We start from the raw sequence: 14,096 nt of genomic DNA, 5'->3' as shown, positions 1-14,096 counted from the left end.
GCAAAACCTCTTTTTATTAAAGTACATCACATTTAATATTTACATTGATACACACAACACTTTGCATTTAATACTGCTTATTTAAATACCTCAGCTACAATTAGAATACAGAATACAGTATGGAATAATGAAAGTTATCTTATACCACAGCGCAGTGACATGAAAACCACTTATTATAAGGTCTTTAATATATCAAATGAGAGTTTTTAGCCACCCTAAAAAAATTAGCCACCCTACTCAAAACTTGAACATTAAAATACACTGCAATTACCTTACTGGCAGGCAGAAATGCTTATCCTTCACAATACTAAAGATTTTTCCATAACAAAACAGACATTTCAATTCAAAAGAAGTTTCATTTTTCTTAAATACGTTCCAACCTGGTATTTAGTTCTGTAGTTGTTTTACTCATGATGTAGTGGAAGGCTGCATCAGTGGTCTTCATCATGGAGGGAATGGCTTTTTGGTCCAGAATGATGCAAAAATTCTGGATGCAACTTCTGTTCCCAACGCAGTGCAGGCAGGGCTGTGCTGATTCATCCACCTCAAAGCATGGATTGATGCTCATCACCTAAGTGTGTTTTAAGAGAGTGTATTTGATGAATGTATTTGATGTGTACTTATGAACTTGTATGTATTTACATGGGGTGAACAATGCAAGCAAACTAACTGCTGAATAAATAACTAGAGCAAAATACTAAAAAACTTACACCGCACAATCAGTAGCTTCAGTTGCACATTGACCCTCTTTCTTCTTTCTTCCTTTCACAAATGAAGGCAAGAGGTGAATGAGCCAGAGAAGAGCTGCCACATAACTGTCCCGTCATAGCAAAACAGAATTTAAACACCATGAGTATACAGTTAAACTTTAAAACCGTAAAAGTAGCAAACCCATGTACACTTACCATATTTAAACTCCTGTTGACCAGACAGAGGGTCATCCATATTGTTGTATGTTGGCTATTTTGCAATACATCACCTCAGCATATTTCTGCAGATTTTCAAAGACAAAAAGAGTCAAGAAAATACCAAAAAGGGTGCAGTTTTAACCGTTATTTGAATCAAAATCATCTCAGTATAATAAATCATGTTAGAGACAGTGTACAGTACAAATGTACTGTGTGTACTCACATAACTAGTTGGTAAGCTCTTATCCTCCAAACTGGGTTAAGGAATAACAGTTCCAGAATTCATGGGTATGCCGTATTCAAATATAGTCTGGTAGGGTCCTATCACAAAAAATGACAATAAAGACTCTGAAAACTCAACATTCTTTTTATATTAAAAACAGCACTCAAGACAATATGAATCTTCATTTATACATTTTCAAAATAGTAATCAATTTGATTGCTATTTAATATGACATCAATAGCAAAACGATGTATGAGAAGATAATATCTTTTTATTAAAGTTGGCAGCAGGTCATGTGAGTTTCTTTCCAGATAAATAATAATAATAATAATAATAATATGTACAAAACTACATATACTAAAAAGATTGGTTAACTGTTCAGTTATGTCAAATAAAATGATTTATATGTATAAATATATAAACTTACCTTCTGTAATGAATTTATTTAAGTATTAGCAGTTGTTTCTCATTGGAAGTCATCCATGTCAGGTCTTCTTTAATAAACTGCCCTAAAACAGCATCTCTTCTGAATGATTTGAAGCACTCAGTGTGAACTTTCACCAAACTAGCATCTATAATGACAGAAAAAAAAACCGTTCACGTTAGCCTTACACGTTTTACACTTTTGTATGTATTTGCCATTTGCATCTGTCTGACATCTAGCGCCACGAAAAGCTTACAACACACAATGCATCCAATCTGTGCATACAAATGATGATATATTGTGAGGTTTTGGTCAAATTAATTGTTGGTTTGGCGATATTTCCCCTGTTTGCATACATCTTAGAAAAACACATGACGATGCGGTTGCGGTTTTCTCCGTGTTTTTCAGTAATTTGAATAATTAACCGATATCCGTGCACTCACGTGCATGTAAACGACCTCGTTAACTCACGGTATCTAGCCTATATGATTACCTCATAACGAGCATCATATGGTGAATAAACGAGCTTTCATTTAACTTAATTTCATACCTTCAATTTGTAGTGCATGTCGCGTTTTATCATGGTTCAATTCTTTCGTTCATATCTCCTGTTAATATTATCCTTCTTGGTTTTAAACTTTTATCTAGCAGTTTTACTTTATACTAAACTAACAAGGGAACGACGTAACACAAGGTAGCTCTGATTAAACTGAACCAAATAACGAACAAAGGGGAAATAAAATGGGAAAAATATCTTATTTGGGTTTTTTGGCATATGGCTGCGTAGAGTCAGACAGAGAAATAACAGTTTAATTTAGCTAAACCATGTGAATATTATGAGACTGATTTACCTGATCTCTTCAGTCCTCCTGTGAAAGAAAATGGCGGTAAAATCCCTGACAGGATATGTTTAGTGGAGGCGTGGCTTGATTTACACCGCTCAGAGTGAAATCTGATAACACCCTTGTTTTACACTGACACTGTCGTGAATATAACACTGGCCTAGCAATGGCAGTGTTATTTTATTACCAGATAGTGTTAAAACAGCATCAACACTGTGTATTTAACACCATCCCTGAAAATTTAACACTGGTGATTTTGCTGTGTACATACATACATATATATATATATTAGGTCCGGGACTTTAACGCGTTAATTATGATTCATTAATTACATAAAAAATAACGCGTTAAAAATTTTGTACCCATTTTAATCGCACTTATTTTTGCACCGCGGAACATTTCTCATTGGATGAGTTTCGGCGGACCGATTATACTGGAGCACCAACTACAGTAGCATTCATGACTTCAGACAACAACAAACCACAGTGAACATGAAGGAAGAAGCTGATGAGATCGCTTTGGTTGGTCCCGTGGATGGGACATTTTTTTTTACAAAAAACGAACGGATGGAAGCGTCGTTAAGAGCATGGTTGTGTGTAAGCTATCCAACAAGGAATTCACATATCACCCGCAGCACATCGAGCCTCAAGTATCATCTCAACGCAAAACATATAGCAGCTAGCGTGGACATTAGCCCGACTCCGAGTACAACGACTTGGTTGAACAAAAATAAACAATATTTTGTTGCTTAAGCTTATGTATTCAGTCATTATTCATGGTATACTAAAAATCCATGTTAAAAAATAACTTCTCAATGTTTTCGGGTCAAATATTTATATGTGATTAATTTTGATTAATTAATTACAAAGCCTCTAATTAATTAGATAAAAAAAAATTTATTGAGTCCCGGCCCTAATATATATATATTTAAGAAATTTGTATTTATATAATTTTTTTTATTTATGTATAATATAGAATATATACAAATATAAATAAATATATATACACATGTAAATTTTCTTAAATACATACATGAATGCGTGTGTATTTATATATACATAATAATTACACACATCTCAAACTCATATGTTATGCAAAAAATTACTTTTATTTTGTATGAGATTAATCTAGATTAATTTATGCCCAGCACTAGTTTATGGTTAAAAAACATTATTTTCCCTCTCTTCCTGAAATGCACAGATTTTGTACAAAACTCATCGATTTGAAAAGCGATGTGTCCCTGATTGGCCAGCTAATCTGTACGTTGTGATTGGCCTGAATACATCTGACGTCAGCCAGAAATGTGACGCTCCTTACCATGTTTGAAAGATTCAGTCACAATGCAATGCTAACAGGAGTTAACTTACAGGCTGTGAGTCAAAGCGGGAGGAATTATGATAATGTCAGTCTTGTCCCCGTCAACAGGCCCAGGAAGTAAACTGTTGCCTACAATCCGTGTGTTTGTTGTAGTCCAAGAAATGAGATTTACGTTGGAGATGATAACGCGCGTCATCGTTCACGGCACATTCACACAGGGCGTCAGCGTTAACGCTTCCCATTCACTTTTAATTGTGGATTCGTCGGCGCCGCATCAGTGCTGTTGTTTGCGGCAGAAGTTGAACATTTCTCAACTTTTCAAGCGGCAACGCGTGCGTCAGCCAATCAGATCGCCTTATGCAAATAACCTAGGCAGAGCCAGCCAATTACGTTTATGGAAGAACGTATGGATTAACGCTTACGCCCCGTGTGATTGGGCCGTTACTTTGGGTTTTGTACCTTTTGCATATCGTTAACATGTACTAACACATACCTACACACCAAAGTAAGAGTTAAATCATGAATCGGACCATAGGTGCCCTTTAAAAACGTCTTTACATGCCAATGAAGGTGACTCAGATTTTTTTGTATACTCTAAAAAAACAAACGGTGCTATATACACCAAAACTGTTGATTTGAATCGTAACCATAGAAGAACCGTTTTTAGTGCCATATAGCACCGGTGAAGAACCGGTGAAGCACCTGTGTAGAACCATATAGGGGCCATATAGCACCACATTTGGTTCTACATAGCACTATATGGTTCTACACAGGTGCTTCACCGGTTCTTCACCGGTGCTATATGGCACTAAAAACGGTTCTTCTATGATTACGAGCAAAGAACCACTTTTGGTGCTATATAGCACCGTTTGTTTTTAGAGTGTATGCAGTGTTTCCTCTAGGATTTTTTCCAGCTGTGGCGGCAGGGGGCGCCCATGATGATTATAAATGTACATTTAAAAAAATAATGTATAAAATAGGCTTCAGTAAACTAACATGTATTTTTTATCATTTTCATGCTGTCATTTACTTTTCCTTATATTTATAGCATATTGCTTTTCTATGTTTGATCTAAACTGTATTTTCTTAAAAATACGTAAGTTTTATAGCTTCATAGGGATCTTTCATTGTAGTTTTAATGTAGTGTGCAAGTTCGTGCTCGGGTTTGCTGTTGCAAAGTCACGCACAGTCCTGTTTGATAATCCGCACCGCTGTGATTGACAGAACATTTATCCGACATCAGCAGGCAGCAATTTTATTCCACACCCGGCCTGTCTGACATAAAGACCCCGACCCGGTCACACCGCAAATCGCGCAGTTATAGAAACCTTTATGCCCTTCGCAGACAGATCTTAAACACAAATAAGCACGGGGACATTTAAAATCTGTTACCTATCGGAATCGAGTCGAATTCTGTTCTTGGATGTTAGACCCGCAGTTCACGCTCGCATATTGAGTCCCGACCTGGATCTACAACGCATATAACACGTTAATATTATTACACCCGTTACATCAAATATTAGAAGTTTCACCCGCGGGTACCCCGACCCTTTTGTTTCGTCTGAAAACAGATGAAAGAGTCTCACCGTCTGCCTCCAGTTTTTATTACCAACGTCCTTCTCTTCCACGGGAATAAGTTTCCTTCCAAACAGATTCAACTTATGTCTTGCAGTCCTATATGAGTTGTATTCAGTATTTAGCCTTTTGTTTTTGGACAAACATCTTATCATTTAATGTGAAACTTTGTGAGTGTCGATCTAAAGCACAGAAGATTGACAGCTGAGTGGTCAGCAGTGCGCTGCGCTTATAGCCTATACTGAATAACTAATGGCCAGATAAGTTGATAATATGAGTACAGTGATTACAAATGAATGTCCAAAAAACTCGTAATATGTTAAATCGAAAGTTTAATCATGTCTTTTCTCGCAGCCCCGCGCTGCGTCCGTATATGCGCCTGTGAACAGCATACGCGTGATGACCTTGCAACTTAAATTACCCTTAATTTATTGCCAGACAGATAAAAGTAAAATAACATTCGAATCTGTAAATTGTGTATTTTTATTTATGTAAACTCACAATAAGGAGAAAACCTTGTGCTTATTTAAAATAATTAAAAACATGACGTGCTTTCTGCTGCTTTGGTTTAACAGTGCATCACAAAAAAAGAACAGCAACTCAAAACTTTTTTATTCGTTTTGTCAATCTGATAATTATAACATATTTCGTGTAGACTTATTTATTTTATTATTATTTCTCAAAACAGAGACGTAGCCTAATCATCATCCGTTGATTTAAATCTATTTGTGCATGAACTAAACCCATGGGGGAAATAATGATATTTTAGGAGATTCATTTATAAATGAGTGAACAACGCGAATCCAGAAAGGAATTTTTTTCTTTCTTGCTGGGCGGACATTTCGGTATAGCTTTATTTATTTTGCGAGCTGCCGCTGTGGGTTTTGTCTAGAAGGGATACAGAAAATGGCAAAAAGTTTAGGATTAGATTTGGAGGTAGGATTTTTAGGATGAAAACAGCGGCTCTGGCTACATGAGATACACATACATCCTACAATCCTGTGAAATGTTGTGTTTAGAGTTGGGTTTGGGTGAAGGATTAGGATAAAACAGTGCCCATCCGGCGAGATTTCGTTTGCTGTATCCCTTCTATCCACAACCGCAGGCGTGGCGGGGATGTTTTAGGCGTGGCGGCCCGCCACGGTTGAATGTATATAGCGGAAACACTGGTATGTAATCATATGGACGTGACCACTTCTTTGCATTTTTATTGAACAGTATTTCAGTTCTAAATTCTTGAGATAGCATTGACCAATTAAATGTGAATCTCAATTTATTAAGAAACACTAAAGTAGGCTAAGTTGCCTTGAGGCAACGTGGTGGATATACACCATAACATTTTCTATCTTTAAAAAGCCTTATGCAGCATAAGATAGCAAGCCAATCATAAACGTCAGTCAAAGCTGCTAAAGCAGACATAAAGTTCTTGTCAAATGGAAGTGGTTAGAAAGAGTAATCAAAATGCATGACATGGATTACAATTGACTATACAGCGGGGTCAAAAAGTTCACTTGGAATTTGCATTTTCCGGATTTTTATACTAGTTATAGTGTAGTATACGGTGTGTGTGTGGGTGTTTCAATTCATCTACTTGTTCAAAAAGACTAAAGAGTAGTTCTGCACTACCTGAACCAATTCTACCTGACAGCCTAATGATGGCTTCTTTATTCTAGCATTCAAAAGTGACCCATTATAATACACTTTTCCCATTCTTTCAATGCCTTTTGCTTTTATTGCTCTCTCTCTCTCCTCACTTCAGACTGACTAAGCTTTACCTTCTCTGATGACAAGTGAACGACTGCGGTCTGCTTTCAAAAACCTGCCATCGGCAAATCGGCTTTCTGAAGAGAATGTGAGATGTGAAGGTAAAGAATGTGATTTAAACCTCATCTTGGGACTAAGCGTGAAAGTTGACTGGAGATTTATTGAGCCCTAAGGGCAGATTTGGCCTCTGGTCCTTTACACCTTTTCTTTATACACTACAGGGACCTGTTGTATGTGTGTGCATGATATTTTTCTCCTATTGACCTCACAAGTACTGTTGCGGTGTTTGAAATGGTCATACATTAGAAGTCATGTCAATTCTTCCATTGCATGGCTGTAATAGGGCTCTGATTGTTATTTCAAGAGATATGAAGTGTTTAAAGAGTTTGCTTCTGTTTTTTTCCCTAAAAGATGCTTAAGGGGGCAATATTACTGCAACATATACATCTAAGAAAAGATTAAATCAAAGGATATCCACACACAAATAACACATTATAATACATCCACCACCAATATTCTCCTTGGACAATACTGAGTGTCTCCAGGATTCACTTCTATTTTATTCTTTCATTGTCAAAACTATAATAACAATGTCTTCCTGCTGAAGCTTCATAATCATCCCTTTAGTTTACCATTCAACCCCAATTCAGACAGCAATAGTTTCACAATGCCTGTAATCAAAGCAACTGCAAAGGGCAACAGAAAGCAATGATTTGAGAATACAGATCTCCAAGCAAACAGGCCATTCCTGTAAACACTGCTTTTCAGTTTGTGAAAAGAGTCTACCCTTTTTAAGTAGGGGGTTTGATGCCGTTTTATTAGGTCAGAAAAAACAATGTTTTATGGATACTCGGATGTGTTTTGCCTTTTTGTGAAAAAATCGTATTTCAATAATAACAGACAATCATAACAATTTAATAAATGATATACCCTTTGACTTTTTCTTCTAAACTCCAGAGCTGATATCAGCTATTTAGCCTTTAACTGCACAATAAACTACATACAGGATTGCAAACCACCTTATGGACACACAAGATTATCCATCTCATTTCCGTAAGAAGCTGAGCATCCTATTAATTTTTGGAAATGAAGTGGACTGTATCTCCCCTCCGATTTCCCCAGCACAATGTGTCCTGAAAAAGCAATAAAAAGGGGAAGGGGTAAGTGGAATGCAGTGGAATGAAATGATAAAGAGAAACCTTCGGTAAAGAAAGAGTGGAGAAACAACCATTGGGCTATTCTGTGGTGTACAGGGACTTTATATGGCAGAGAGAATTTATACAGATAGCAGGTAAAAAAAAGACAATCTCTTCCTGAAAACACCAGCTTATTATATTTGGGAATTGAAATGTATTTCTGTTGGGAATGTATTAATTTGTCTTTTCAATTGGGAAAGTCTGGAATCATTAGGCTATTGTTATTATTCAAACAAACACACAAACAAACAAAATATTGGGAATACATATTGTTGCATTGCTTTTTTGATAAAAACCAAATTATCAAGTAACAAATTATTGATTAAAATCAATGTATAGCATAAATTTTATATAAGGTTAATATAATTATATTTTGTTTATAGTGCTTAGTTCTGATTAGTCAATAGTTGTGTTTTATTTATGATAAATCACAGCTGACTGCTAGACCCAATGATTCTGCGTATCACTGCACAACCACCCTTAGCAAAGTAAATATATGAGAAATATCCTGTTACTGTTCACAGTCAGTCAGGGATTATTTTCTCAGGCGGAAGAAAGGTTTTAAATGATTTTAATTTATGAAAAGTGGTTTAATATGTTTTTTTTTACTTTAATATTTGTATTTTGAGGTAAGCGGTTTTATAAAAGCAATGAGGTTCTCGGGGATGTTGCTGTATTGTTGGAGACTCAAAAAGACAATCTGTTCGTGCAAGGCTGCTTATTACAACATACAGTTATGTTTTAAGGATAAGCGCCCACTAGCTGCCAGTAGCTTATTACAAATGTTACATTTCTTTTGTAGGTTACATTTCTGTCAGGAACTGTGGTCGAATGAACCCAAACGCAAACGATGTCGGGGAGAACAAAAACACTTTATTAACTGACAAGAAATAAAAAACCCACGAGGGGGGTACACAACATGAAACACTAAACAGATACACTAAACTTGACAAGATATTTGATTGACTTCCACACGAAACACGGACAGCACAAAATGAACCAGCACAGGACCAAGGATACAAAGGGATTAAATGGCAAAGACTAAACAAGATAGCAAGGGGAGAACAGGTGATGGGAATAAACTAATGATTAACCGTTAACAGGGAGAACAAGAGGGCGGGGTGACGAGACGAGACACCGAAGGCACATGACTCGAAACACAAGATCATGAGCCTTCACATAAGACATGGGACTGTCAGAATCCAGCAATCATGACAAGAAATAATATTAAACATGATACCATGGCCGGATCCTGACAATTTCAAGCAAGATGATGATGAAAGTCGTGTTATAGTCACAGAAAATTTGATTAATTTATTCATGTCCATGGCATGAAAATCAGCCTTTTTTCATGCCTTGAGCACAAATGTCTTTTTCGTGTCACCCACACAAATTTCTATAAATAGTTTTTCATGTCCGTGGCAAGACTTTCTTTTTAATGTCATTTTATGAACTGTTTAAAAAAAATTCCCTATTTTTAAATCATTGTCACTTGGGGTTTGGGTTAGATTAGGGGGTTTGGGTTAGGATGTACTTTTATGTATTGGTTTCTACATGTTTTTCTTCCGCTTTTAAAACTATTCTCGCCTGGAGTTGGGTTAGGATGTCTAAAAAATGTAACAAAAAGTGATTCCAACCCTAAGCGACAATGGTAAGAAAATAGGAAAAAACAATGAGAAAACAATACATAAAATGAAACAAAAAAGAAAGGCATGCAACTGACACGAAAAACTATTTATAAAAATTTTAAGACTGACACGAAAAAGACATTTGTGCTCAAGGCACAAAAAAGCTGAATTTTGTGCCATGGACACGAATAAATTTATCAAATTTTGCTTAACTATAACATGAGACTTTCTGTGAGATCAGTCTGGTTTCAAGGTTGTTAACCTTATGCTTCAGATTAGAAGCATTTAATTCCTTGCATCGTTAAAGTAAAAAATGGTTTTATAAACATTTATGGTTTTAAAAACATTTTGGAACATCTAACCCTAAACGCAACCACTTGGCAACCATATAAAACACAACGTGACTGAAAGTACAGTCACAGGTATTTAAAGCAACACTAAAGAGTTTTTGCTCTTTGCTCCCCCTACAGGTTAGAAGCGTAATTGTCCATTACCATTGTCGTAAAGACTGCAGCATAGCTGGCTCTGATTGGATTGTAGGTCTGCCGTAAAGCAAGTTTTTGTAGTTTTAAGTCGAACTACAGGACCACTACCCGGCGGTTGGAAACTTCTTTAGTGCGGTTTTGGCCGATAGAGAGCTGCAAAGCGAATGTGAAAGTGCCGTTTACCCTGTTTCGAGTGGATGAACGACTGAAACTTTTTTGGAAACGTTTTTTTTTAAATAAAAATAAAAAACTCTTTGGTGTTGCTTTAAAGCCATCTCCCATATGTCATCATTGGAAATTATACCCCAATATATAGTTTCATAATTAGTGTAGGCTTATAAGTTTCAGCGTTAATTTAGCAAACACTACTGTGCGTCGTATTTGGGGTAATGGATAAGTAAAGAATAATTGCCAACGGGCCATTCAATTATTAGAAAATAATACACACCCAAGAAGGTAATGCCATGGGTGTGCATTACTTTCAAATAATTCAAAGGACCGGAGTTTCACTTATACCACAGAAATTGCTAAGACATTGCTCTGGTTGTTATTTAAAGACATTTGACAGGTCAGGTGTGCGTTTTACAGAAAAATAATCAACACCCATGGAACATTTTTCAACCAATCAGAATAAAGCATTGGTATAAACAACTTGAATGGTGTTATTGATTGGACAATAGGTTGATTTTAATCTTTGAATCAGATTGGACAAAAGCTTGTGTACTGTTTTGTATCACTCCACCACTTTCTTTCTCTATTAATACAAAACTGCTACTCTGATGTGAAACCATTCTTGTAAATTGATTTTTATTAGCATTCTTAAAAAAAGCTATATTATCAAAGGAAGACAAATCAGAAAAACAGAACAATCTGTTGCAAGTAATAAATAATCTAAAGCGTTAAGTAATTAGTTCCGCCATTGGTTGATGTATCAGTCTGGTTGAGATGCTCAACAAACAGAGCAATGTTTTACTACCACCGCTGAGCCACAATGTTTGCTTTTTCCGGGGAATTTAAGTTACAAATGGCTTAAAGTACCTCTGCATATTAAGCTTGGATAGCAGACAGTACTTAAACATAAAAAATTACATATCTCAGCTTTAATGAGTTAGATGCTGCAATGCCCTGCTTTTTAAAAGGCCAATACTTGGGTCAACAGATCCTGACCTTTCTAGATCACGTGTCAAAGAGAGCCCTGATTGTTATTCACACCATTGATATCAAGCATTGAAATGAATTTATTTTTTATACTGCCTCTACATTTACTTATTTGATTCAAATCATATTCTCCATAATTGTTAATAATGACTCTGATGTATTGTAGTTTCATATGTATTACACTGCGTGTCATTTATAATTAATGGCTTTAAAAAAGTCAGATAATTTGGAGAATCCAATGCAAAAGCATGTGGAGCATACAGTGCATGCAGCATACTGAAACACTGCAATAATAAACCCGAGCATTCATCTTTTTTTCACAACCCTGTTTCCTGTTACGACAAGCCACTGATCTGCATTCAAAGAGAGGAAGAGACGGGAAGCTGAAACAATAGGCTTATCGCTGATCCGTTGTCATCAGATTGTTTGCTACCAAATTGCTCATTATTTGATAATTGGTCTGAAATAAAGCGATCACCCTGAGACTGATTCGCTCATCTTTGTGAAATGTAATGTGCTATGTAATGCCATTAGCAGATCAACCTAACAGTTGGAGGTTAAAGGGCCAAAGAACTGGCATATGCAATAAAGCACCTGCACTACATTGCGAAGCTCTGTGCCAAACACATCATAACCTGTGGGCAACCCTGCAAATGTTTCCAATGCATCAACCTCATTAGAGCCAAACGTGAGCTATGCGAAATCTGTGCTGCTTTTCATGGAGACATCGCTGTTTCATGAAGACATTACCTATATAGTGTTTTGTTTTTAGTATTAACCCAGCAGGAATGCCTCCAAGCTGTTCAATACCCCTCCTATTACTTCCTCTCCTGTTAAAATCTCCTTCGAGACCTTGACCCTTCTCCAGCAGGTGTAGACTTAATGATGCTTTGATGTCATATGTCAGATTTCATCACTTGCTGAGTTGAAGTGACATTTTTCTTAATCATACCGAGCAACTATATTAAAACTGGACAACACTCTCTGGACAAAAAACAGTAAGACGGTAACTACCATTTATCATGGGTTAGACGACAACAGGCTCCAGGTTAATTTTTCTTAACATACAATATCTAATGAACCTGAGATGGTTACCATTGAGAGTTATTTATGACATCTAGATTTGTCAAAAGCAGATGGGTTGTAATATCCAAGTGTGAGTATTTTCACGAACGTGTCTATGTTAGCGCCGGAGTGGCAGACAGGATGGCAACTGACATACTGACAGTTCTATTCTTAACGTTGTCGCAAATTGCTTTCAGTAAATTGTGGTTAACCAGAATGCACTTTTTAGGTTCGGTAACCGGTTATCGCGGTGTTTAGTGCCTGCGTGATGTGCGATGTTCAGTTTAAAGTACCGAATTTATGGCTGCAAACGTCACGACCGCAAGATTGAGCTCACTTGAATGGAAATAGAAATAAACTGGTGAGATAACAGAGCTCCTGACGTTCCCTAAACGGTCCGTGGACAATTTCGTACCCACTACAGCAAGCAATTCCTCTGCCTGAGGCACAGCCTGAAGAGAAAACAGAAGGTGTATTGCTTCTGTGCAGTAATTTTCTACCATTGCCGTGACATTATACCTGTACATTTATTGTGGTTTTAACAATATTATGGTATTATTGGAAAAACATTGTTTCTTAGGCTTAAAGTAATTATTGTTGGAAAGGGCAGTAACATTTGAAGGGATATAATGGTTGTAAAATATCTAATGTTTCTTCACCTTGTGATCACACCTGATCCTTACCTGAGTGCTTCTTTAAAATATTAAGGACTAGAGAAAGTGCAGAGCCTAAAGGGATAGTTCACCCAAAAATTTTAAAAGTCTGTCATTGTTTTCTCATCCTCATGTTGTCCTAAACCTGTATGAATAATTTTTTTTCTGATGAACACACAAGAAGATATTTTGATAAATGATGGTAAGCACACAGCTGATTGTAACCATTGACTTCTATAGAAGCAAAACCAAATATGATTGAATTCAATGGGTACCGTCAACTGTGTAATAAACATCAGTTATCACAATATCTTTTCATAATTTATCACAAAACTTTCATAATATTTGTTTTCCTGTACTACGTGAAGGGGTGTTCAAAGGACTGACATGACACCTTCATAATCATTACATGACACATGTCATGAAAATGAAGAAGATTTTATGCACATTTATGACAACTGTCATTAAGTGTAATTTGTTCAATTATATAATTTTTAATGCAAAGATGACATTGTTTGAGATGTCTTTGTTATGACAACTTGACATAAACCAATACATCATAACTTGTCATAAATCTGTCATAAACATGACATAGCAGAATAATTATCAAACTTAAGAAACTACCTAGCTTTATGGATTAACATTACATTAAACTGTTATTAAATGTCATTGAGTGTTAATACTATGTCAAATAATTTTAAATACCTTAACAAAATTCAACAGACACGCCAAAGATTATACTTATTATAATTATTCTTAATTATTATTATTATTATTATTATTGAATGATTGATTTTATTTGTTAAACACATGGAGGAAACTTAAAAAACATTATGAACTGAAGAATATCCATGACGT

At 36.1% G+C, this 14,096-nt stretch overlaps 1 long non-coding RNA gene across 1 annotated transcript; it reads right to left on the bottom strand.

The window, feature by feature from the left end:
- Nucleotides 1-235: 235 nt before the first annotated feature.
- LOC135785593 (uncharacterized) lies at nucleotides 236-2,669 on the bottom strand. Its single transcript, XR_012335690.1, has 3 exons — nucleotides 1,559-2,669; nucleotides 711-1,229; nucleotides 236-571 (listed from the first exon to the last, which is right to left on the bottom strand). It is a non-coding gene; the product is annotated as an uncharacterized lncRNA (long non-coding RNA).
- Between the last annotated feature and the right edge of the window lie 11,427 nt (nucleotides 2,670-14,096).

This window comes from Paramisgurnus dabryanus, chromosome 22, assembly GCF_030506205.2.
Source record: "Paramisgurnus dabryanus chromosome 22, PD_genome_1.1, whole genome shotgun sequence".
NCBI lineage: Eukaryota > Metazoa > Chordata > Actinopteri > Cypriniformes > Cobitidae > Paramisgurnus > Paramisgurnus dabryanus.
Note: the sequence above shows the minus strand (reverse complement) of the source record. Positions and strands in the feature narration are given on the sequence as shown.